General features: G+C 38.7%; 2 long non-coding RNA genes across 2 annotated transcripts in view; one reads left to right on the top strand and one right to left on the bottom strand.

Moving 5' to 3' along the window:
- LOC119627282 (uncharacterized) overlaps positions 1-24094 on the top strand; it is a 556990-nt gene that overhangs the window by 181976 nt on the left and 350920 nt on the right. The gene's annotated exons all lie outside the window — the stretch shown is intronic.
- Positions 1-24094, bottom strand: part of LOC119627281 (uncharacterized) — a 56508-nt gene that overhangs the window by 18315 nt on the left and 14099 nt on the right. The window contains exons 4-5 of the long non-coding RNA XR_005243429.2: positions 19511-19722; positions 14622-14853 (exon numbers count right to left, since the gene is read on the bottom strand). This is a non-coding gene — a long non-coding RNA (uncharacterized lncRNA). The remainder of the gene's footprint in view (positions 1-14621; positions 14854-19510; positions 19723-24094) is intronic.

Raw genomic sequence — 24094 nt, 5'->3', positions numbered from 1 at the left:
AAATCCTGTCATTTGGAGAAACATAGATGAGCCTGGAGGAAATTGTGTTAAATAAAATAAGGTTGGCACAGAAGGACAAATATTGTAGGTTCTCACTGATATACAGGAGCTTAAAAAGTTGAACTATGGAGGAATAAAGTAGAATGGTGGCTGCCAGAGGCTGGAAAGGGTACGGAAGAAAGTGAGAATGAAGAGAAGTTGGTTAATGAGTACAAAATTATAGTTAGATAGAAAAAACAAGTTCTAATGTATGATAGCACAGTAGGGTGATTATAGTCATTGATAATTTATGGTGTGTTTCAAAATGGTTAGAAAAGAAAATTTAGAATGTCTTCTATCCCCAACAATGATAAATTCTTGAATAGATGGATATTCTAAGTGTCCTGATTTGATTATCACACACTGTATACATGTATCAAAATATTGTACATTCCCTATATATATATGTATAATTTTAATGTATGAATAAAAATGGAACTAGTAGACTCAAACAAATTATACACCATGACTATGAGATATTTATCCTAGAAACATAAGGGTATTTCAACATATAAAAACTAATATGTTATATAAAAATAAATACATATAAAAACAAATACACATAAAAACTAATAACCTAATATATTATTGACATGAAGGAATAAAAAAAATGACCATCTCAGTGTAGAAAGCTATTTGACAAAATTCAACATGTTTTTATATTACAAATACTTAGCAAAAAGGAGTACAATAAATTTCTTCAACCTACCAAAGAGCAATATAAAAAACCCACAGCTAACATCACACTAGATGGTGAAAGACTAAAGGATTATTATCTCCTAAAATCAGGAACAAGAGAATGATAGCCCCTTTCACCATTTCTACTCAACTTTATACCAGAAATGCTAGCCAGAACAATTAGGCAAGAAAACAAAATAAAAGTCATCCAAATTGTAAAGAAAGAAGTGAAACTATCTTTATTTTAATGGAAAATGATTATGCATACATATACACATGAATATATATATACATACATATACACATGGATGTACAGATATGTACCTATACACATGGATGTATATATGTACATATATACACATGGATTATATATACATACATATATACGCACATGGATGTACACATACGTACATATATATACACATAGGTGTGTACATCCACACATATATATGTAAAATCCTAAAGAACTCCCATACATATACACAAGTACACACAACTGCTAGTGCCAGAAAAAATTAATTCAGCAAACTTGCAAGGCACAAAGTTAACACAAAAAATTGATTGTTTTTGTATAACAGCAATTAATCAAAACAGAAGTTAAGATCAATTTTATTTACAATAAAATCTAAAAAATAAAATACCTAAGGAAGTGTAAGACCTGTACACTGAAAGCTATGAAACATTCCTTAAATAAATTAAGGAAAACCTAAGTAAATAAAAAGATGCCTTGCATTCATGGATTGGAAGGCTTACTATGGTGAATATGTCAATACTCAAACTAATCTATACATTCAAGGAAATCCCTATCAAAATCCCAACAGACATTTTTTCTTTTTTTGTTTTTCTTTTCAGAAATGGAAAAACTGATCCTGAAACTCATACAGAACACCAGCTACCTCATGTAGTCAAAAAAATCTTGAGAAAGAGCAGTAAAGTTTGAGGACTCACTTCCCAATTTTAAAATATACTACAAATCTACCATAACTGAAACAGTGTTGTACTAGCATATAGAGCCCAGAAATAAATCCACATATTTTTGACAAATTAATTTTTGGCAAGGGTGCCAAGATTAATCAATAAGCAAAAAATAATAGGCAAAAAATAATCTCTTCAACAAATACTGCTCAGAAAATGATATTCAAATGCAAAAGAGTGAAGCTGGACCCCTACTTTACACCATACACAAAAAGTAACTTAAAGTGGGTTATATCTAAACAGTAAAGCTTTCAGAGTAAAACACGGGGGTAAGTTACATTTTATTGATCTTGTTCAGGCAATGGATTTTTAGATCAGAAACGAAAAGCATGAACAACAAAATAATTTTTAAAAAGCTAAATTTGACTTTATTAAAAATGAAAATGTGTATTAAAGGAAAATATAAAAAAGTAAAAAGACAACCAACAGGGTGGGAGAACATTTTGGTAAGTCATATGCTAATAAGTGTCTAATATCCAGAATATATAAGGAACACTTATAATTCAACAGTAACCACACACACAAAAAAAGCCCAATTTAGAAATGGGCAAAATAAATAGACATTTCTTCAAAGAAGGTATTAAAATGGCCAGCCAACACACAAAATGCTGCTCAGCACAATTAGTCATTAGGAAAATACATATCAAAATCATATTGAGATACTACTTCACAATCACTAGGATGGTGATTTGTTTTTAAAAGAAAAATACCAAATGTTGATAAGAATGTGGACAAATTGGAACTCTCATGCATTGATAGTGGGAATATAAAATGCTGCATCTACTATGGAAAATAGTGATTCTTCAACCAGCTTAACATGGAATTATCTCATGACACATACTCAAAATAATTGAGAAGAGACATTTAGACAAACATGTGTACACAAATGTTCATAGTAACACTATTCACAATAGCTCAAAATGGCAATCCACTCAAATGTCCATTAATAGACGAATGAATAAACAAATTTTGGTGTATATATATATATACAACACAGTATTGTTTAGCCATAAAAAAGAACAATGTCCCAAAACATGGTACAACTTGGATGAATCTCAGAAGCATTAGGCTAAGAGAAAGAAGAGTGACACACAAAGTTATATATTGCACTATTTCATTTTATTATATGTACTGAATGGGTAAATCCATAGCGACAGAAAACAGATTAGTAGATACCAGAAGCTTGGCTGCGGGAGGAATGAGAATTCATTGCTTAATGGGTATGAGTTATTTTTGTGGTTGATGAAAATGTCTTGTCACTAAACAGAGGTATTGGTTGCAGAACACAGCAAATTTACTAAATGCCACTGACTTGTACATTCTAAAATGGTTAGTTTTACGTTACAGGAAATTTAATCCTCAACCACGTGAAAAGAAAAAAGATATATTCAGTAAGATCGGTATATATAGAATATAAGTCACTTACTATAAGAAAAAAAATTGAAGAATGCCATTCATTTCCCTTCAAAAAACTCAATTTCTAGAGTTTCACAGTTAACGTTCACCAATTATTTAAATAATATATTTCTTTAGTGGTTGGATGGGTTCCGAAATATTTAAAAACAAGACATAGCCTTTGATAATTTCAATAATTAAATTATAATAGCTTATTTCTGGTAATAGAAAATGATTTTTATACATGTTGAACTTATATCCTGCAATGTTTCTATCTTTAAAAAGTTAAGTTGTTGATTCTTTTAGATTGTCTATAGAGACAATCATGTCATCTCAAAGACAATTATTTCTTCATTCTAAAATTGTATACGTTTTATTTCATTTTCTTGTGTTACTGTATTGACTATGACTTCCTCATAATTTGAAAAAGCCATTCTTGCTATGTCCTCCATGTTAGGAGGAAAACACCTAGTTTGTCATTATTAAGTATAATGTCAGCACAAGTATCACATATGAAACTACCTCATTTCTTATAAGATTCCTGTGGTGTTTGCACTACTAGCTATATTTTACAAATAAAATGAATAGAAACACAAAATGAAACATTAAGTATGTTTAAGTTATATCAATTGGTCCCATCTATACTCAATATCTGTGTCTCAATAGTGATAAACTGATGATCTGAAATGTCTATCTACATTCTTTTCAACATTAAAACAATTTTAACACATCAAATGTGGCTGGAATATATTAATATTAATATATATTTATAGCATTATAATACTTGCTGATATTTAGTTGGTTACCTGAAGAAGCACATCAGTTGGTTGCAGTTGATATCTGCCCTCAGTTAGCACATAGCATAGACTACCATGCTATTGGTTAAGTATATATGATTCCCTCACCACTGCAAACAATGCATTTTTTTCTATTATAAACTAATTTTTTAAGACTCAAATTAGCAACCTAACATCATACCCAGAAGAACTAAAGAAACAAGAGCAAACCAACCCGAGACTAGCAGAAGTCAAGAAATAACTAATATTAGAGCTGAGCTAAAGAAAATTGAGATGTGAAAAATTGTATAAGAGATTAACAAACAATCAAAAATGACAAAGGAGACATTACCACCAACCGCACGGGGGAGAAAAAAACCCAGATACTACTACAAATGCATCTAGGTACACAAACTTGAAGCCCAGGGGAAACGGACAAATTCCTGGACACATACAGCCTCCCAAGACTGAACCAGGAAGAAATTAAATTCCAAAACAGACCAGTAATGAGCTCTGAAATTAAATTCTTCATAAAAAGCCTACTAAGCAAAAATAGCACAGGACCAGATGGATTTACAGCCAAATTTTACCAGATGCATAAAGAAGAGCTGGTATCCATTCTATTTTAACTATTCCAAAAAAACTGGGGAGAAAAGGACTCCTTCCTAACTCAGTCATCAGGATGAAGCCAGTATCATCCTGATACCAAAAGCTAGCAGAGACATAACAATAACAACAAAAATCTTTAGGTCAATATTTTTGATGAACACAGCCACTAAAATCCTTAACAAAACACTTGGAAACCAAATCCAGCAGTACATCAAAAGCCAATCCACTACAGTCAATTAGGCTTCAACGCCAGGATGCAAGGTTGGATCAACATACACAAATCAATAAATGTGATTAATCACATAAACAGAAAAAAAAACCACCTGATTATCTCAATAGATGTAGAAAGAGCTCTTTACCAAATGTAACATCCTTCATGTTAAAACCACTCAGTAAGCTGGGCATTTAAGGAGCATACTTCACACTAATAAAAGCCATCTATGACAAACCTACAGTCATCATCATACTGAACGGGCAAAAGCTGGAAGTATCCCCTTGGGAAACCAGAACAAGACAAGGATGCTCTCTCTCACCACTCCTATTCAACATAGTACTGAAATTCCTGTCCAGAGCACTCAGGCTAGAGAAATAAATAAAGGTATCCAAATAGGAAGAGAGGAAGTCAAACTACCTCTGCTTGCAGATGACAATGCTATACCTAGAAAATCCTATAGTCTTGCCCCAAAAAGCTACTTGATCTTATAAAAAACTTCAGCAAAGTTTCATTTTGTTGAACAACGGTTTCAAATTATGTCAATTGTAAAATCAACATACACTATTTGTCAACAACATCCAAGCTAAGAGCCAAATCTGAAATGCAATCTCATTTGCAGTTACCACATAAAGAATAAAATGCCTAAGAATACAGCTAACCAGGGAGGTTAATGATCTCTACCATGAGAATTACAAAACACTGCACAAAGAAATCACAGAAGACAAAAACAAATGGAAAATCATCTCATGCTCGTGGATAAGAAAAAATCAATATCTTTAAAATGGCTATGCTGACCAAAGCAATTTACAGATTCAATGTGATTCCTATCAAACTAACAATGATGTTCTTCATGTAACTAGAAAAAAAAAAAAAAAAAAAAACTTTTAAACTTCATGAAACCAAAAACATAGGCCAAATAGCCAAGATATCCTAAGCAAAATAACAAAGTTGGAGGCATAGTGTTTCCCAACTTCAAACTATATTACAAAGTGACAGTAACCAAAACAGCATGGTAATGGTAGAAAAACAGACATATTGACCAATGGAACAGAATGGAGAACCCAGATATAATGCTGCAGAATTACAATCATCTGAAATTTGATAAAGGTGACAAAAACAAACGATGGGGAAAACACTCCTTATTCCAGAAATGGTGGTGGGATAACTGACTAGCCACATTGAGAAGAATGAAACTGGACCACTTCCTTATACCATATACAAAAATCACCTCAAGATAGATTAAAAATTTAATTTTAAAGCCCAAAACTATAAAAATCATGGAAGAAAATCCAGACTATGCAATTCTGGACATAGGATATGGCAAAGATTTAATGATGAAAGTGCCAAAAAAAATTTCAATGAAATCAAAAACTACAAATGAGAACTAATTAACCTAAAGTGCTTTTGCATAGCAAAAGAAGCATCAATAGAGTAACAGACAACCTACAGAATAGGAGAAAATATTTGCCAACTGTGAGTCTGATAAAGATTTATTATCTAGAATCTGCAAGGAGGTTAAACAATTTTATTTATTTATTTATTTATTTATTTATTTATTTATTTATTTTTGAGATGGAGTCTTGCTCCGTCACCCAGGCTGGAAAGTTGGAGTGCAGTGGCGTGATCTTGGCTCACTGCCAGCTGCTCCTCCTGGGTGCATTCCATTCTCCTACCTCAACCTCCCGAGTAGCTGGGATGACAGGCACCTGCCACCACACCAGGCTCGTTTTTTGTATTTTTAGTAGAGACGGGTTTTCACCGTGTTAGCCAGGACGGTCTGGATCTCCTGATCTCATGATCCGCCCGCCTCAGCCTCCCAAAGTGCTGGTATTACAGGTGTGAGCCAAGCCGGAGCTTAAACTAATTTACAAGAAAAGGAAACAATCCTATTAAAATGCAGGCAAAGGACATGAAGAGATACTTTTCAAAAGAAGACATATGCAGCCAACAAGCATATGAGAAAATGCTCAACTTCACTAATTATTAGATAAATACAAATTAAAACCACAATGAGATACCTTCTCACACCAGTCAGAATGGCTACTATTAAAAAGTCAAAAAATAACAGATACTGAGGAGGTTGTGGATAAAAGGGAATGCTAATACACAGCTGGTGAGAAAGCAGATTAGGTTCAGCCATTGTGGCAAACAGTGTGGCGATTTCTCTAAGAACTTACAATAGAATTATGATTTGATGCAGCAATCCTATTACCCGGTATACACCCAAAGGAATATAATTCATTCTACCATAAAGTCTCATGTACATATATGTGTATTGTAGCACTATTCACAATAGCCAAGACAGGGAATCAACCTAAACACTCATCAAACATTAGATTGGACATTAAAAAAAAAAAAAAAAAAAAAAAAGGTGGTACATATACACTATGGAATACTATACATCCCCCACAAGAAAAGAATAAGATAATATCCTTTGGGCTGGGCGCGGTAGCTCACGCCTGCAAGACGGGAGGATCACAAGATCAGGAAATCGAGACCATCCTGCCTAACACGGTGAAACCCCGTCTCTACTAAAAATAAAAAACAAAAACAAAAACAAAAACAAAAAAGCTGGGCGTGGTGGCGGGCGCCTATAGTCCCAGCTACTCCGGAGGTTGAGGCAGGAGAATGGCGTGAACCCGGAAGGCGGAGTTTGCAGTGAGCCGAGATCACGCCACTGCACTCCAGCCTGGGCGACTGAGTGAGACTCTGTCTCAAAACAAACAAACAAACAAACAAACAAACAAACAAACAAAAAAATGCTTCGCAGCAACATGAACACAACTGAAGACCATCATCCTAAGCAAACTAACACAAGAACAGAAAACCAAATATTGTACATTGTCTTTTATTAGTGGGGTTTATAAAAGGAGAACACATGGGCACAAAGAAGGGAACAATAGACACAGTGGTCTACTTGAGGGTGAAGGGTGGCAGGAGGGGTCGAATTTTTAAAAAATACCTATTATACCTTCTCTCTCATCATTGTTTATTCTAATTATGTTTTCCACAAAGATTAAGTATGAAAATAGAATTGTATAATGACATTGTGTCTTTTCTAATAGAAAATGAATTGACCATGAGTTTTTAATTTAATTTTCTCTTGCTGGTTTTGTTTTACCTTAAGCCAATTTGGCATTTCTTTTCATGATAATTTGTGAAGTGATACCTTGTTACTGAGGAGTGCATTGCTTTATGCTTCTGACATGATTCTTTGCTTTACTCATGAAACGTACAAGGAAGTAAGCTATCTTCCTTTGCTTTTAGAATTAGATATTAAAGAAAAATGGCATGCGTCGTATTTCAAAGGATGCTCGGTAACAAAATTCAAGGCATCATAAAATAGCATTAGGCATTTGGTTAGAATAGTGTGTACTCAGGCACATCCTGGTCAGTTGATTTTTAAGTAGAAAACAAAAAATGTTGGGCACACAAGACCACCCTGGAGGCTCATCAGACTCCTGCAGCTTTTGCCTGTGTGAGACTAAACCTCTCCTAGAATTACTTAAGATTGGCAACAGTTGGTATGACTAAGGATGCGTTCATTTTCCTGCTAGCTCTCTTTGTAAAATACACTCCTCTATTAGTTTGAAATGTGAATATGAAAAGCATGTGTGTGTTGATGAGACAGGAAATATATCTATTTCCTAAAGTTGTTTTACTCATGAATTACAATAAAAAATTTTATCCACCAAACAGCAACATCATGATGGAAAAAAATTTCTACATCCGTTTTCAGTCTATTTAATTTAATCATGGAGTGTTATTTATGTCATTGGAGTTTTTTCATGAGGATGGATTTTCACATTTTTATTTATAAAATTTCTCAGGCATAATTTCAGAAACTTAAGAAATATAACCAATTTTACTTCTTAGGATTATTTGAGTACCATTTAATACATCATCTTGTGAGTTTATTATAGTATATTCTATGACTTGTAAGATTATTTTTTTTCAAAAGTTTATAAGGAAATCTATAGAGATAATTTGCACAATTAATAGAAATATACATATAATCCTTTGGACAAACACATTTTTACATGTTATTTGATTTTTAATTTACAAAATTTTTTTATGATTCAAGTTTTTAATCTTATAAAATAACTTGTAAATACCAGATTATTTAAGACTTATGTGCTCTTTGTATACTTTATTGTATTTTACTTGCAGCAATAAATATTATAACTACATAATCACGTTGATGTCATTGCATAAATATGTTTCTGACAATTTCTTGTCTGCATGATACTTTCTAGCAGATGTAGACTATCATTATAACCTTAAGGAAAACATGTTATTTCTGTTTCTTGCAAGTTTAAGTTAAATATGTACAGCAAAGTTGGGTTAATAAAACCAAGACAATGTAGATTTTCTTCATTTATCTATACACATTTGTGTGTTCAATAACAGAATATGACTAAAATTTGGTACATAGCTATTTCTCCACAGGGAATAGATCTCACCATCACTCATTATATTTGTATATAGTAAAACTCTACAGAAAAAGAAAAGTTAGATGTTGAATGTTTATTAAAACATTTTGTGATATTTATTATAGTTGTTCATTAAAAATCTATAATTTAAATATATTTAAATGAATGCATTGTGACCTGTAAAGTGTTAAAATATTATATTTCCATTAAAGAAGAAAGATAATATTGTAGATAATTTATGAATAATACAAAATAAACTATGGTATTAGTCTAGCTATATTGTAGCATTCAAATTCCTACCACTTTGCATACTCTGTATGCAACACATTACAGTTTATCTAATGCATGTAACAATTCATGACTCTGTACTCATAATCTATGGATTTTTCCAGTTATTCAATTTATTGATGGAAATTTATGGATTCCTATCTTCTCATCAAAATACTTTCTTCATTTGGCTTCACTTAAAAAAGAAAATTCTAGGCCTGGGGTGGTGGCTCATGCCTGTAATCCCAGCACTTTGGGAGGCCGAGGTGGGCGGATCACGAGGTCAGGAGATCGAGACCATCCTGGCGAACATGGTGAAATCCCGTCTCTACTAAAAATACCAAAACAAAAAAACAAAACAAAACAAAAACAAAAACAAAAAGAAACAAAAAAAATAGACCGGCGTGGTGGCGGGTGCCTGTAGTCCCAGCTACTCAGGAGGGTGAGGCAGGAAAATGGCATGAACCCGGGAGGCGGAGCTTGCAGTGAGCCGAGATCGCACCACTGCACTCCAGCCTGGGCAACAGAATGAGACTCTGTCTAAAAACAAACAAACAAAAAAAAAAAATGAAAGAAAATTCTAGTTTTTCTACCTCATTGATTTCTTCATTTAGTATATTTCACTATTTTAGCTCACTTTCTCTGTCTCCAAATGCTGTCATGCCTTATTTTCTTCTCTTATTTCTCTCTTTGTTACTGTTTCTCTTCCTAATTTCTTCTTCTCTCTATTTATACCTCTCTTTCTGTATAATCATCCAGTTTTAGGATTTCTAATACCTTTGACCTCTCCATTACAGACCTCTCCACTGCTCTGTAAACGCTTTTGTATTAAATTCCACACAAATATGTAATTGACATTTCAAGATTCACACATAGAAAAAATGTACCAATTTTACCTCTAAATTGTCTCTTTCAACAGCCTTTCCCATATGTATAAGTGGATACACCGATCTCTTTCTACTCAAGGCAGGTATCTTGGAGACTGCGTTTACTTTCTTTTTCTCAAATCTTATAACCAACACATCAGTTAGTACTGTAAGCTATATCTGCAAAGCATTTCAAACTTCTGAGAGTGTGTCTTTATCCCACTGTGCATCAAGCCATGATCATGTCTTATCTGGAGCAACTGCCTACCTAGTATCTTTTCTTCTGCACTTGCTTCCCTGGTGTCTATTTTGGACACAGCAGCCAGAATAATTCTCTTAAGCTGTAAATCAAATCTGGTCACTCATCTACTCAAACTCTCCAGTGGCTTCCTATCTCTCTCAGCGAAAAATACTAAAGTCTTCACAGTGACTTACAAAGTTCTACATGTTCCAGGCTCCTGACACCTTTCTTGAGTCATCCCTTGTTAGTCTCCTTTAGATTTTCTGCTTCAGCTAAACTGAATTGTATCCTGTTCTTTCCATTCGAAAGGGATGTTCCTGCCTCAAGGTTTTTCATTTAAACACTATTCTATCACTATTTGTCTCCTCCAAGTACATGTATGATTCATCACTTTCAGGTTCTTACTCAGTTACTCAAAGATGTTTAACTAATCGTGTTATTGAATTGTAATTGAAACTAACCTCTCCAAGCCCAGAAATCCAATGTATAATTATAGCTTAAGTCTATTTCATAGCACATTTTCTCTTTACCATTCATTCATTCAATTGTTCCTTTCTTATTCATTTATTTATTCGTTTTCTTTGTCTTCTCACTAGACTATAAGCTACGTAACAGCAAGGGGTTTTGTCTCTATGCTTCACTGCCATATACTAAGTACCTAGTATTCAATACATAGTAGATTATTTAATATTTATAAATTAGTGGAACTTATTTTGTATAATATTCTAATTATAAAAGTAAATTTATTCTGTATCATATCAGAGACTACTTCATATATTGCTAACGATATGATCATTATTTTTATTTCGTATTTTTGCCTAATTGCAAACTCTGAGAGAAAGAGCTATCTTATTCATTTTCATATCTCCACTACAATACTAGGCCACATTCTTTGAACTCAACAGATATTTTTAAAGTGAATTGGTGGAACCAATTTCAAAGTGTGGGTTAGCAGAGGTAAAAATAATATAGTGCTGACTAAATACGTAAGTGCTACTGAGGAAATGCTAAAAAGTAATCAATTTAAGTGGTATCAAGAGCCAATTTTTTTCCAGAAATACATAATAATACACAATTCTTTTCTTCAGCTTACAAGGTCACTTTGAGAGAAGTGAATATATCACCCTGGTGTTTACTCTCACCTACTGATACAGAAATTGCTATGTGAATTAAACATATCGCCAAGTGTAGAATGTCAAATAGATTCATAAATATAACTTGTTTCCTGCTTATCAAGTGACAGTTGCCTATCCTTTCTATTCCTCAGCACCAGATGTAGAGGACAGCCATGTATTTTGACCCCACACATTTCTACTTTCAAAGCACACCTCTGCCTAATCTATTAGGGGTCATTAGTACCTCTGGGTGTCACCATCTTTGTGTAAAAGTACTGCCATTTCTGTTTTACTAGTGTTTCTGCCAGAAAGACCATTGCTGGCGGGCCCCACTATCTTCCTCTGGGTACAGGTACTCATTTGGTATTACTATGTTTGCTGCATACCACTTACACATGTTTGGCCCTACAGCTAAGGAGATGTCACGACTAAAGCCTATTGATTGATGAGTTCAGGAGAAATGCCTCTTTCCTCTTTTGGGAATGCTCTGTTATACTTCAGTGTCTCGTGGCTTTAAGAAAGTAATTTTTACAATGTAAATACTTCCCTTTTAAAATCTATCACAACAAGAAACTGAAGCTGACCAGTAACTGAAAACTGAGTAAAAATATTTTATTGTGTTGAAAGCTAGAAGCCATTCTTCCAATGGCAAAGTGTATGTGGACAAATTTGTTCTGTCTAACAGCAACTTCCCTTAGGATTTGTTCTTACTAAGTGAAAGAACTTCATCATTTTCTCATTAGACATAAATGATCAATTTTCAACTCTGCAAAGGATGCAGATTTGGCCCAACCTAGATCCCATCCCCAATCATAAAGTGTGTTTAATTATCCCTCTTATAAATGTCACAACTACTTTGTGAACTTGATCTCATAAGTATTATCTTCATTTCAAAGTTTCTTTGATGTTCTAAGCATTGAAGTGATAACTGTTGAGTAATTACTTAGTGATAGAGTATAATCACAAGTTTCTGTATAAATATAAATAATTGCATTATTCTTTCACAAGAACTCTAAGAGATAATGCAAGAGAAATATTCTGAATGTTACAATGAATTATGTCAGGATAATTACTTAATTCCATAAATTGACTTAAAAATTTATTCTCAGTCTGAGTTTTGAATAACATAAAACATTAGAAATACATTTATAATAGGCAATTTAAAATACTTAGTAGAATTTCTAGCCTAATTTCAGGACAAAAAGTTTTTTTAGTACAGTTTAATCCTTGATAAAGATAGTTTTTTAAAAAAATTGATTGCTTTTACTTAAAAGCATATACCAAAAGGTAATAATCTCAGAATATGTATAAAATAGGTGATACTTCTTAAACTTTAAATATCAATAAAGCACAGGGGAAAGATGTATAATATCATAAGAACCACCTGTTCTGATAAAGAGCAATGCACTTCCAGGTGGAAAATCTGGACTCATTTCACCCAGAGGTACTAGTCACATAAGAAAGGGGGCTCCTGGGTGCTGAAGATGGGAGCAGGATAAGCAGGACTGATATTAAGAGCACTAATCCATAGAGAATTAATAAGACATTGGACAGTGGTAGAATTTTTTTTTTTTTTTTTTTTTTTTTTTTTTTTTTTTTTTTTTTTTTTTTTTTGAGACGGAGTCTCGCTCTGTCACCCAGGCTGGAGTGCAGTGGCCAGATCTCAGCTCACTGCAAGCTCCCCCTCCCGTGTTTACGCCATTCTCCTGCCTCAGCCTCCCGAGTAGCTGGGACTACAGGCGCCGGCCACCTCGCCAGGCTAGTTTTTTGTATTTTTTAGTAGAGACGGGGTTTCACTGTGTTAGCCAGGATGGTCTCGATCTCCTGACCTCGTGATCCGCCCACCTCGGCCTCCCAAAGTGCTGGGATTACAGGCTTGAGCCACCGCGCCCGGCCAGAATTTAAAGTAATTCAAAAGTATAACTTGATTGAAGAATCAACTATAAAGGACTCATGGGGAGGAAGATCCAAACATGAGAAAATGACACAAAAACCTAGAATGCAATTCAAAAGCCAGATGTGAAATGAACACATGGATGTAATGGGAGCCATTTCCTCAGGCTGCAGCATTAGCCACAGCTGTTTGTTTAAGGTCTCATTAGCTTCTACCAGAAGACCCACTGAAGAGCATGGTTCCCCATGGTTTCACCAATTTAATTCAGCCACATAATAGTTGTTTGCCGTTCTTTTTGTTCCTTTAGAGCCAGAATTATAGCTGCATAGGAAAAGAATATTTCTTTACTTATTCAAACTTATTACGTATGTGAGCATGGGTTGGAAATATTTAATTATATCAGTTCAATAGAAAAAGCTGACAAATTGCAATAGGTTCTTTCCGTGGTAAATGACGTCCACTCCAGCTCAAATTCTCAAAAGGAATCTTTAATACTTCCACGTCCCCAACTCAAAATTACTCATCTAAGCTATTTGATATGTACTCACTTGTACACAACATTTTAAAAATATTTAATATTTTAAGAGTCTGTCAAATATCCCAATCACTATGCTACTTAGGGTATATATAGATGAACCCAAACTTATATTTCTTATCAAAGAATTTAACATATGGTGGACTTATCATTTTCTTCCTATTCTGTAGTTGGCTCTGAAATATTGCATCTCTTATGTGGATGATTGTGAACATACCAACCAGCTTACTCTGCCCAGCAATATTTCTCCATTATGGCCCATCTACTAATAGGCTAAATATTTGTAATATAGTATTGTTTATGTCACCTTCTGTAAGGAAAATGACTGTGCTTTAGTTAGGAGTAGGCCGTGGCGGCCTTCTGGAGCAGTGGGTTTCGAGTACAGGCACATAACCCTGCACATTATGTAACCACGCCATGTGAGACGCATTAGGTGGTCACCCACATGAGCTTGTGATGGCCCCTGAGCCACTATTGTCTGTAAAAGGTATAATAAAAGCTGTACATATGGCTCACTCATGCCCAGAGAGAGAGTAAAGCCATGTGAAAACTGTCTACGATTCCTCAAGCGTTTTCCAAGTTACCTGCCACTCGCCGACCAACTCTCCTCAGACTTCAGTTAGAACCTGACAATTAGCATCACGAACAGGGTCCCGAGGTGAGTGAGCCTTCATACCCTGCTAGTTCTGGGTCAGCCATGTGGCTGCAACATGGGTTGTGGTACCCGGTGGCAGCTGTGCTGCTGGGATGGGCCTCAGTGGAAACCTGAGTGGAGGTAGATGGTTCCCAGCAAGCACGGAGAAGGCGCTGAAGCAGCTGGAAGCATAGCATGGAGAGGGAGTGATCTTTTGCCAGAAGAGTTGAATAGACATTTTTGACTGTGCTGCAAGTACATACCCAGTCCCTGAGAGACGCAGTGCAGGTCAGGCCCCTCCAGGTGCAGGCAGGGCACCTAGAGGCCTAGCTACACAGCTTAGAAAAAGAGATAGATACTGCCATGAATGGACGCCTCCAGACACAGGCAGGGCGCCTGGAGGCTCTGCTACATAGCTCAGAAAAATAGATAGAAGCTGCCATGAATGGAGACCTCCAGGTGCAAGCAGGGCCCCTGCAGGCCTGGCTACAGAGCTTGGAAAAGGAATTAGAGGCTGCTGTGAATGCAGGCCTGGGTCCCTCATCTCAGTTGGACATCCCCACTCAGTCTGATACCAAGGAGGAAGAACCCCCGTTGTGCTGTTGCCCAGTGGTCCATCAGAAAGCAGATCACGAACAGCCATTGGGGCCGCAAAGGCAAACTCAGGGACTGTCCAAGGTAAGGCAACATACCTCATATACTGCCTATACCCCAACTGAGTTGTGGGAATTAGGCAAGCATTGCTGTCAGCATCCAGGGGAACCTCTCCCTGCCTGAGTGCTTCATTTGTGGGAAGAAGAAGCAGATAGTATCTCCTGTTCTGCCTTTGAGATGGAAAAGCTGGCCTCTATCACAGCTCACCCCTCCCTCCATCAGCAGTTGCAGATGAGCAGGTGGTTGGTGCAAGGGCAAGGTAGCCACACCCTGACTAAGTGACTAGGGACAGCCATACAGACTGTGGAACGACACCAGTGAAATATGCAAAACCGTGAGTAAACGGCAGTTGTATGCCGATTTGGTGCAAGTCATCCGAGAGATAAGTATGTGGCAGGCTGTGTTTGACCTGAATACCCATGGGCCAGATGATGAACGTTTCACCTCCCACATGAGGAATATTGTGTTGGGTTCTGCACCCCCAAGTACCTTTGGTCCGTAGCTACTGTCCTTATCCCATACGTACAATGCTGCATACGTAAAGTGACCACTGCTCTGGTGGCTCTTGGGGAAGCAGAAGGCTGTCAGTGAAACAGAGGGGTCCACGCTGTAAAGAAGGTGAAGATATCCCACCTGCAGGGGTCCCACAATGGATGAAAAAGGGGCCCCAGTGAGTGGCACACTCACACGTGTGGATAGATTTGATTTTGGCCAGGGTTGACCATGAGCAAATTGATACGCAGCCCAGTAAAGTACTCTTAACTTTGAGCAGACGGTTGTCTCTGGAGCAGCAGTCCCAGAAAATGCCTAAGGGGGAGAAGGATATTGCTGTATGATCCAGTCCCACCGGGTGATGTAGCTCAAAGACTACTTGCTGCAGACAGGCAGAAATATAATGCCTTTTTTGTTTGATTAGGGAGCTGGCCGAGGGGCCCGGCTTAGGGGAACACAAGTTGACTGAAGGCCATGTATGGAATTAGCAATCCACTGGTTCTCCCACCAGTGTACGGTGAGTACAGGCACTGGTTGATACTGGGGCAGATTGCAGCCTTCTTTATAAGAACCTGGATAAGTTTCCTCCTACTTACATTGATGATTATGGAGGCCAGTCAGTGAAAGTGAAACCTGTATCTCTGCTCCTTGGCATCATCCATTTGGCTCTCCATTTTTATGCTGTGTATGTCTCTCTCATTCTGGAATACATTCTGCGGGTGGATATCTTGCATGACCTGATGTTACAAACCATGGCCAGGGAATTCAGACTCTGAGTGCATGTGGTGAAGCCGGTGCTGTGTGGGCATATGCATCACCAGCCTTAGGTCCTACCAAAACCCAAGTCAATATCACTTGCTGGGTAGGCGTATGGAGATAACTGAGACAGTTAAAAAAGCTGAAGGAGGTACAAATAGTGCGTGGCACCCTCAGTCCCTACAGTTCTCCAGTGTGGCCAGTTAGAAAGTCTGATGAAACCTGGTGGATGGCGGTGGACTATCAGGAACTGAATAAAGTGACACCCCCTTTGCATGCAGCTCCACTCTCAATCATGGATTCAATGGACCATTTGACAAGGGAACTGGGAGAGTACCACTATGTAGCGGACTTGGCCAATGCATTTTTCTCCACAGACGTCGCCCCAGAGAGTCAGGAACAGTTCACCTTCACGTGGGACGGGTAACAATGGACTTTTACAGTGTTGCCGCAGGGCTATGTGCATAGCCCCACGAAATGTCATGGTCTAGTTGTCATGGATTTAGCCACTTGGCTATGTCCAGAAGGGGTCTGCCTATTCCATCATATTGATGATATTATGTTAACCTCTGTTTCTCTTGCAGATTTAAAAGTGGTAGCACCCCTCTTGCAGCAACATTTGGCAGCATGTGGTTGGGCCATCAACAAATCCAAGGTCCAGGGGCCTGGATCATCTGCCAGATTCTTGGGAGTTATCTGGTTGAGTAAGACAAAAGCCATCCCAGAGGCTATCACTGATAAGATTCAGGCGTATCCCCAGCCCACCATGGTGAAGCAGCTGCAAACTTTTGTGTGCCTCCTGGGATATTGGCAGGCATTTGTGCCCCATTTAGTTCAAATGATAAAACTGTTTCATATGTTAACAAAGAAGGGAGCTACCTGTGATTGGGATGATGCAGCTGAGACCACCTTCCTGGCAGGCAGTCAGGCTATTCAGAAGGCACAAGCTCTTTGGGTAGTTTACCAGAGGTGCCCATTTGAGCTGGGTGTGCATGTGAGCACAGATGGTTTTGGCTGAGGCCTGTGGTAGCTCACAGAGCACTTGAGAATGCCAGCAGGCTTTTGAAACCATAGAAGAGAGCTGACCTCCACTATTCCCTGATAGAGTAACAGTTGTGTTTGGCACCCTTCAGGCTTGTGAGAGTGTGACAGGATGGGCTGCCATCATCATGTGGATGACTTATTAGATAGCAGGATGAGTGAGTTCATGGGTAACGGCCCCCTGGACTGGAATGGCACAGACATCCACTTTGGTAAAGTGGGGCGCCTACTTGGAGTAGTGGAGTATGCTGAGTACAAGTCCCTTAGTAGCAGACCTGCAAGAGATCTTGGGACCAGTAGTCCTAATGCAAGGTAAGTTCACTGGGCTTGAGGCACCCCTAGACCCTGAGCCTTCACCATTTAAGGAAAGGCATCCCCCTCATTCCTGATGGGACATGGTACACAGATGTGTCTAGCTGAGGTGCTACTGCTGCCTGTATCACTGTTGTAGCCCAACCTAGTACTGACACCATATGGTTTGAAATCAGGTGTTGACAAAGTAGCCAATGGGTTGAACTTAGAGACGAATGGATGGTAATCACCCAGGAGGTGATACCTATGGTAATCTGTACCAATAGCTGGGTGGTCTACTGAGGCTTAGCCTTGTGATTAACTACCTGGAAAACACAGAAGTGGCTAGTCAGCCACCAACACGTTTGGGGCCAAGCCATGTGGTAAGACTTCTGGGAAACTGGACATCAGAAAGAGGCAACTATTTATCATGTGTCACGCCATATGCCTTTGGCCACCCCGGCAATGATGAGGCAGATGCCTTGGCCAAGTTTCGGTGGTTAGAGTCAGTACCTAGACATGATGTGGCCTTGTGGCTACACCAGAAACTGGGACATGATGGGGGTAAACTGATGCAACAGGTCAATAAGCGTTGGGGTTGGTCTCTGCCCACACAAGACATTTGGGATGCTTGCACATGCCTGGCATGTGCTCAGGCATACCCTACACGGAGGCAGGTGCCCATTGTTACACAATAAGTAACAATAGGGTGAGTGGTCTTGACCAGGTGGCAAGTAGACTACACTGGGCCCCTGCCAAATGCAGGGGTGGCCAACCAACAGCATGCCATCCAGGCCCTGAAACACTTATGTGCCTTGTGTGGTCACCCTCTGGCTGTTGAGAGTGATAGGGGAACACATTTCACTGGAAAACAGGTACAACAATGAGCACAACACATGGTCAAAAAGTGGGGATTCTATGTGTTATACAACCCGCAAGCTGCAGGTAGGATTGAGTGATGTAACAGGCTCTTGAAGAACGGGTTACACTTGCATGTCACATTCTGTCTTTGTGGGGTTGGAGTTCTAGGCTGGACCCAGTGCTCCAAACCTTGAATGAATGGCCATGGAAAGGTGACCCTTCCCCGGTGGAGGCTTTGTTACACCAGGCTGCTATTCACATTTAGTTTCAGATACATACCAAGGATGGCCTCCTCCAACCAGGTATGGGGATGAGTGGTAACCTGTTGTTGCCTGCCCCAATGCCCCTACAGGTAGGGGAACAGAAAACCTGGCCGTGACCATGGACCTTCCAAGCCCCCACTGCCAGTGGTTGGCCATCATAGCTCCCTGAGGGGAGGACCTATAGTATGACTTTCATGTCACTCCTTGGGTGTTCAGTGCATGGCCCCCATGGTTGACTGTTCATAGGGAATAGCCAGGGAAGGAATCATCCTCCAGAGGACATATGTATGACAGTCTATGTGGCTTATTATGATCTCCCCCATGACTTTGGCATAGATACAGGACCTAAAGGAACCATAGGGAGCTGAGAAACTGTGGTACCATTGCCCAGGGCAGAAGCCCTTGGAGGCTGCATTGTTATCCAGGGATGAAAGGTTAGCCTGTATTTTGTCTGAGGGATGTGATTTACCTCCATCAGTACCTGTGTCTTCTCTGTCATTTCAACCATAGGTTAACATGCTCCAACTGCATTGTGGACTGGCCCCACACCTATGCGGAGGTGACCAAGGTTTCTAACTGTTGGATCTGTGCCTCCCTTCCAGCAGCAGCTGCAGATGGCTTGCCTTAGCACATATATTCAGTGCCTGCAGAGAACTGGACATGGCTGGAGACTTGGGGTTCCACGGCCAATGCCTGGAATGCAATGTGACAAGCTTTGAACAAAGGATCCACAAGACCCATGGTATACCTGCCCCCTGGTTGGCCCATAGTATTTATGATGTGTGGGGCTGGCTAGTGGGGAAATATGTGGTAGTCCCAGCCCAGGAACCACAGTGCATAGAGCAACACGGAAACACCACTGTAGGGCGGGTACCCATCACGGCCTGTGTAAACATAACACACGTTGCCACTCTGAAGGTACGGTGGAACAAGTGGCCCCACCAAGGTCAGGTCCCGATGGATTTTGTGCCCCCTGGGAGTTTATGGGTCTCTGGGGACAAAGGGTGGCTTCCTTCCTTACCAGTGGATTGAACTGGATGGTGTACATGAGGGTGGCCTTACGTACCTGCCACTGTCCTCCCCATGTTGCCCAGTTGCCCATATAACTGGGAGGAGGTACAACACACTTGTTTTTGTGAGTGTGATGAGCCCCCTCGTGGTTATATCCCTTGGCAATGACTATACCTGGAGCAGGTGCTATAACAGTAGAAGCACAAGTTACTGTTCTTGCAGAGCACACTGCTCAGATTCTAAATTACACCTGAGTGGTCCTCCTCCTGTTAAAAGATGAGGTTGATCAGGTCAGAAAGGTGATATTGCAAAACCAAATGGCCTTAGACATAATAACTGCTGCCCAAGAAGGCACCTGTGCCTTTTTAGGAGCACAATGTTGTACCTTTATCCCTGACAATTGGCAGAACATAACAGCAGCCCTGCAAGGGGTCTCACGGGAGAGTAAGGTGCTCAAGAGCTGTACTGACGACTGCCTGCAGAGATGGTGGGAATCCCTAGGCTCTGGCCTACATTGGGCCTTAATAGTCATAAGTTGCATAGCTCGGATCCTAGTAGTGAGCTGTTGCTCTCTGTATTGCTGTTGTGGGTTATGGAGTCAGGGCTTCGCCCTAATGGCTCGTGTCCCTGCCCAGAGGACAACCTCAGCGTAGAGGGTGGGGTATAAGGGAATGGCTGCGCTTTAGTCAGAAGTAGGCTGAAGCTGCCTTCCAGTGCAGCATAACTCAGCAAGTTTGGAGTTCAGGCATACAATCCCACACATTATGTAGCCATGCTAGGTGAGGCACATTAGGTGATCACCCATGTTAGCTCTTGCTTGGCTTGGAACTATTATTGTCTGGAAAAGGTATAATTATCCTGATAACACCATACATATGGCTTGCTTGTGCTCAGAGAGAGAGTAAATCCATGTCAAAACTGTCTATGATTCCTTGAGTGTTTTTCCAGCTACCTGCCACTTGCCCACTCAGTTAGAACCTGGCACACTCCATCCTGAGAACCTTCATTGTCTTCTCACTGACTGAACCCTGAAGACCATATTTAATCTTCAAGGCCTTTCACCCTCAAGTCCATGTTTATATTTTCAGACTAATCTGCCCATTACTTACCCATAAACATTTCATCTATGGAAAAAATTTCTTTTTATTATTTGAAACTACAGATGCTTAATGCTCATTCTCTTTTTAACAATAGCATGTTAATCTACTCATAGTCCCTTTATGTATTTTGATTTTTTGTGTGTGGCAAAATATATATAACATGAAATTAGTATTGCAACCATTTTAAGTATACAATTCCGTGGTATTAACTGCACTTAGAATCTTACACAACCACCACCACTATCTATTTATAAAATGTTTTCATTATCCCAAACAGAAACTTCATAACCATTGAGCAAAACCCCAATCTCCAATCCCATGGCCCTTGGTAACCTCTCATCTACCTTCTGTCTTTACAAATTTGCCTGTTCTAGATATATCATGAGTGGCATCATATGATATTTTTCCTGTTGTGTTTGGCTTATTTCACCTAGCATAATATTTTCAAGGATCATACATATTATAGGATGTTTCACTCCTTTTTAAGGCTAAATAACACATCATTTATATATACCACCTTATAATTATATATTCATCTGTTGATGAATACTTGGGTTATTTCAATTTTGTGGCTATTGTAAATAATGCTGCTATGAACATCAGTGTCATAAATCTCTTTGAGAACCTACTTTAAATTATTTTATATATATACCCAGAAGTAGAATTGCTGTATCATGTGTTAATTTTTGTTTGTTTGTTTTGAGGACTAGCACACTGTTTTCTGTAGTGGCTGCAACCATTTTACATTCTCAACCACAGTGCACAAAGTTTCCAATTTCTCCATATCCTCATCAACACTGACATAAAGTAACCGCATGAGTGACTGTTTTCATATTCTTTGTGTATATACTAGGAGTGGAATTGCTTAGTCATACAGTAATTCTGTGTTTAGGTTTTTAAAAAAACCTCTAAACTATTCCACATAGGGGCTTCTCCATTTTATATTACCACTAACACAATATCTTCATGGACTTGCCCAAACTTGATATTTTCCTTTTATGTTTTTTAAATTTTTTTAAGTTGTTGAAATGATGCAGAATTTTTTCTCAGCCATTTTGCCAGCTTGAGACCTCCGACTGGAGATTTCCAGCCAGCAGTGCCCCTGCTTGACCCACATTCTCCACAGGAGGTACCCCAACCACTCAGCCACTGGGCCACACCTGGCTTTCACTCTGGCATGAATCCTGCAGCCACCATGATTATGAGTTCAGCCCCTGGATGAAGAGGGTGCATAGGTGAGTGAGTGAAGGGTCTGGCCAGCTGCTTCAAGTACTGGCACAGGAGTGGGTTCCATGCAGGGCTTACAGCTTGACCAAGCATGTTGCAAGTGACTTCCATGGTGGACTCTAGCATGTAGACAAAGGGAACATGAAGGCACTCAAGCAGAGAAGTCTATGACCCAGAAGTCCCAGAGTGGCTGTTACAGTGTGAATAATAACTCTTTTAGTCCCACTGTCCACAGCCCAAGGCACAGTGGCAAGTTAACAACTCAGTCCCATCACACTGCTCTGGCCTGAGGCACCTGGATTGGCTCAGCCCCAGCACTGCTTTCCATGGAGTGGGGCAGTTCCCTTCTGCTGGTAGAGGTTGGAGGCCACAGGTGTTACTGCTTTCTTTGTACCTTTGCTCAGCCGGGTGCTGAGTTCTTGTTTGGAGTCCAAGAAGAATGAGCTTATGCTGACAATCAAAGGGTGAGGAGAGAGGATAAAAGTTTCACTGAGTGATGAAAAAGCTCTTAGTGAAGAGGGAATGTGGTCAGGTGGTCTCTCCCTCAGTGTGGCTGGGTCTGGGGCTTTTATGGGCCCAGAATATGAGAGTGCTGTGCTGACTGGTTTATGAGTATGCAAAAGAGGCTAAAACAAAGGCATCATTCAAAGGTGCACATGACAGTGTAAAAAAGCAATTAGAGAAGGATAGGTATATGTAAAATAGGTGAAGGGTGGGGATCAATCTAAGAAAAGTGCACCAAATGGGGATAGAGGCACTCAATCTGGTCTGTGGATTTACCCAGGACTTGTAGTTAGGCTTCAAACTGCCTTCAACTTGAAGGTTGGGTTTCACTGGGACCCACTCCTGTCTGCCTAGGATTTGTCTACCTTCTGCCTGTATTGCTGTCAATAACCATCTTAGGAGATGAGGTGTGAGTGGTTTCTCATTGAGGTTTTAATTTGCATTTCTGTAATGACTAGAGAACATGAAAATATTTTCATGTTCTTATTAAGCATTTGTTTGTCTTGTATGGAAAAATGTCTATACAAGTCTTTTGCCTAATTTTCATTGGGTTTTTTGTCATTTTGTTCTTGAGCTGTAAGAGTACTTTATTCAATATATTAAGCTCTCAAAAAAATATACAATGTATAAATACTTTAAATACTTAATAAGTTTTATTTTCACTTTCTTGATAATTTTGTTTGATGCACTAAAGTTTTCAATTTTCATGAATCTTAATTCATCTCTTTTCACTTACATTGCTTGTTTTCTGGCGATATATCAACAAATCTGTTGTTTTATCCAGGGACATAAAGTTTTATGCCTAGGTTTTCTTCTGAGGGTTTTATGGGTTTAGCTCATACATTTGTTGATTTTTGTATAAGGTGTAAAGTGAGGTTCAACTTAAATCTTTTGCTTGTGGAAATCCAGTTATCTCAGTATTATTTATTGAGGATAGTTCCCCTTCCCACTGGGAAAGATAACTATATTAAAAAAAAAAATCAATTGTCCATATATGTGAGGGTTTATTTCAAGACTTTTAATTCTATTGAGTTATATATTATTTCTAATCTTTGTGCCAGTATCACACTGCTTTGATTACTGTAATAAGTTTTGAAATTGAGAAAGATGAATCCTCCTTTTTTTTTTTTCTTTTTCAAAATTGTTTTGGCTTTTTTAAGCTCTTTGGAGTTCCATATGAATTTGAGAAGAAGCTTTTTCATTTAGCCCTAAATGACTGTTAA

The sequence above is a fragment of the Chlorocebus sabaeus genome, chromosome 14 (assembly GCF_047675955.1).
Source record: "Chlorocebus sabaeus isolate Y175 chromosome 14, mChlSab1.0.hap1, whole genome shotgun sequence".
Classification (NCBI taxonomy): Eukaryota; Metazoa; Chordata; class Mammalia; order Primates; family Cercopithecidae; genus Chlorocebus; species Chlorocebus sabaeus.
This window is presented reverse-complemented; position numbering and strand designations above follow the sequence as displayed.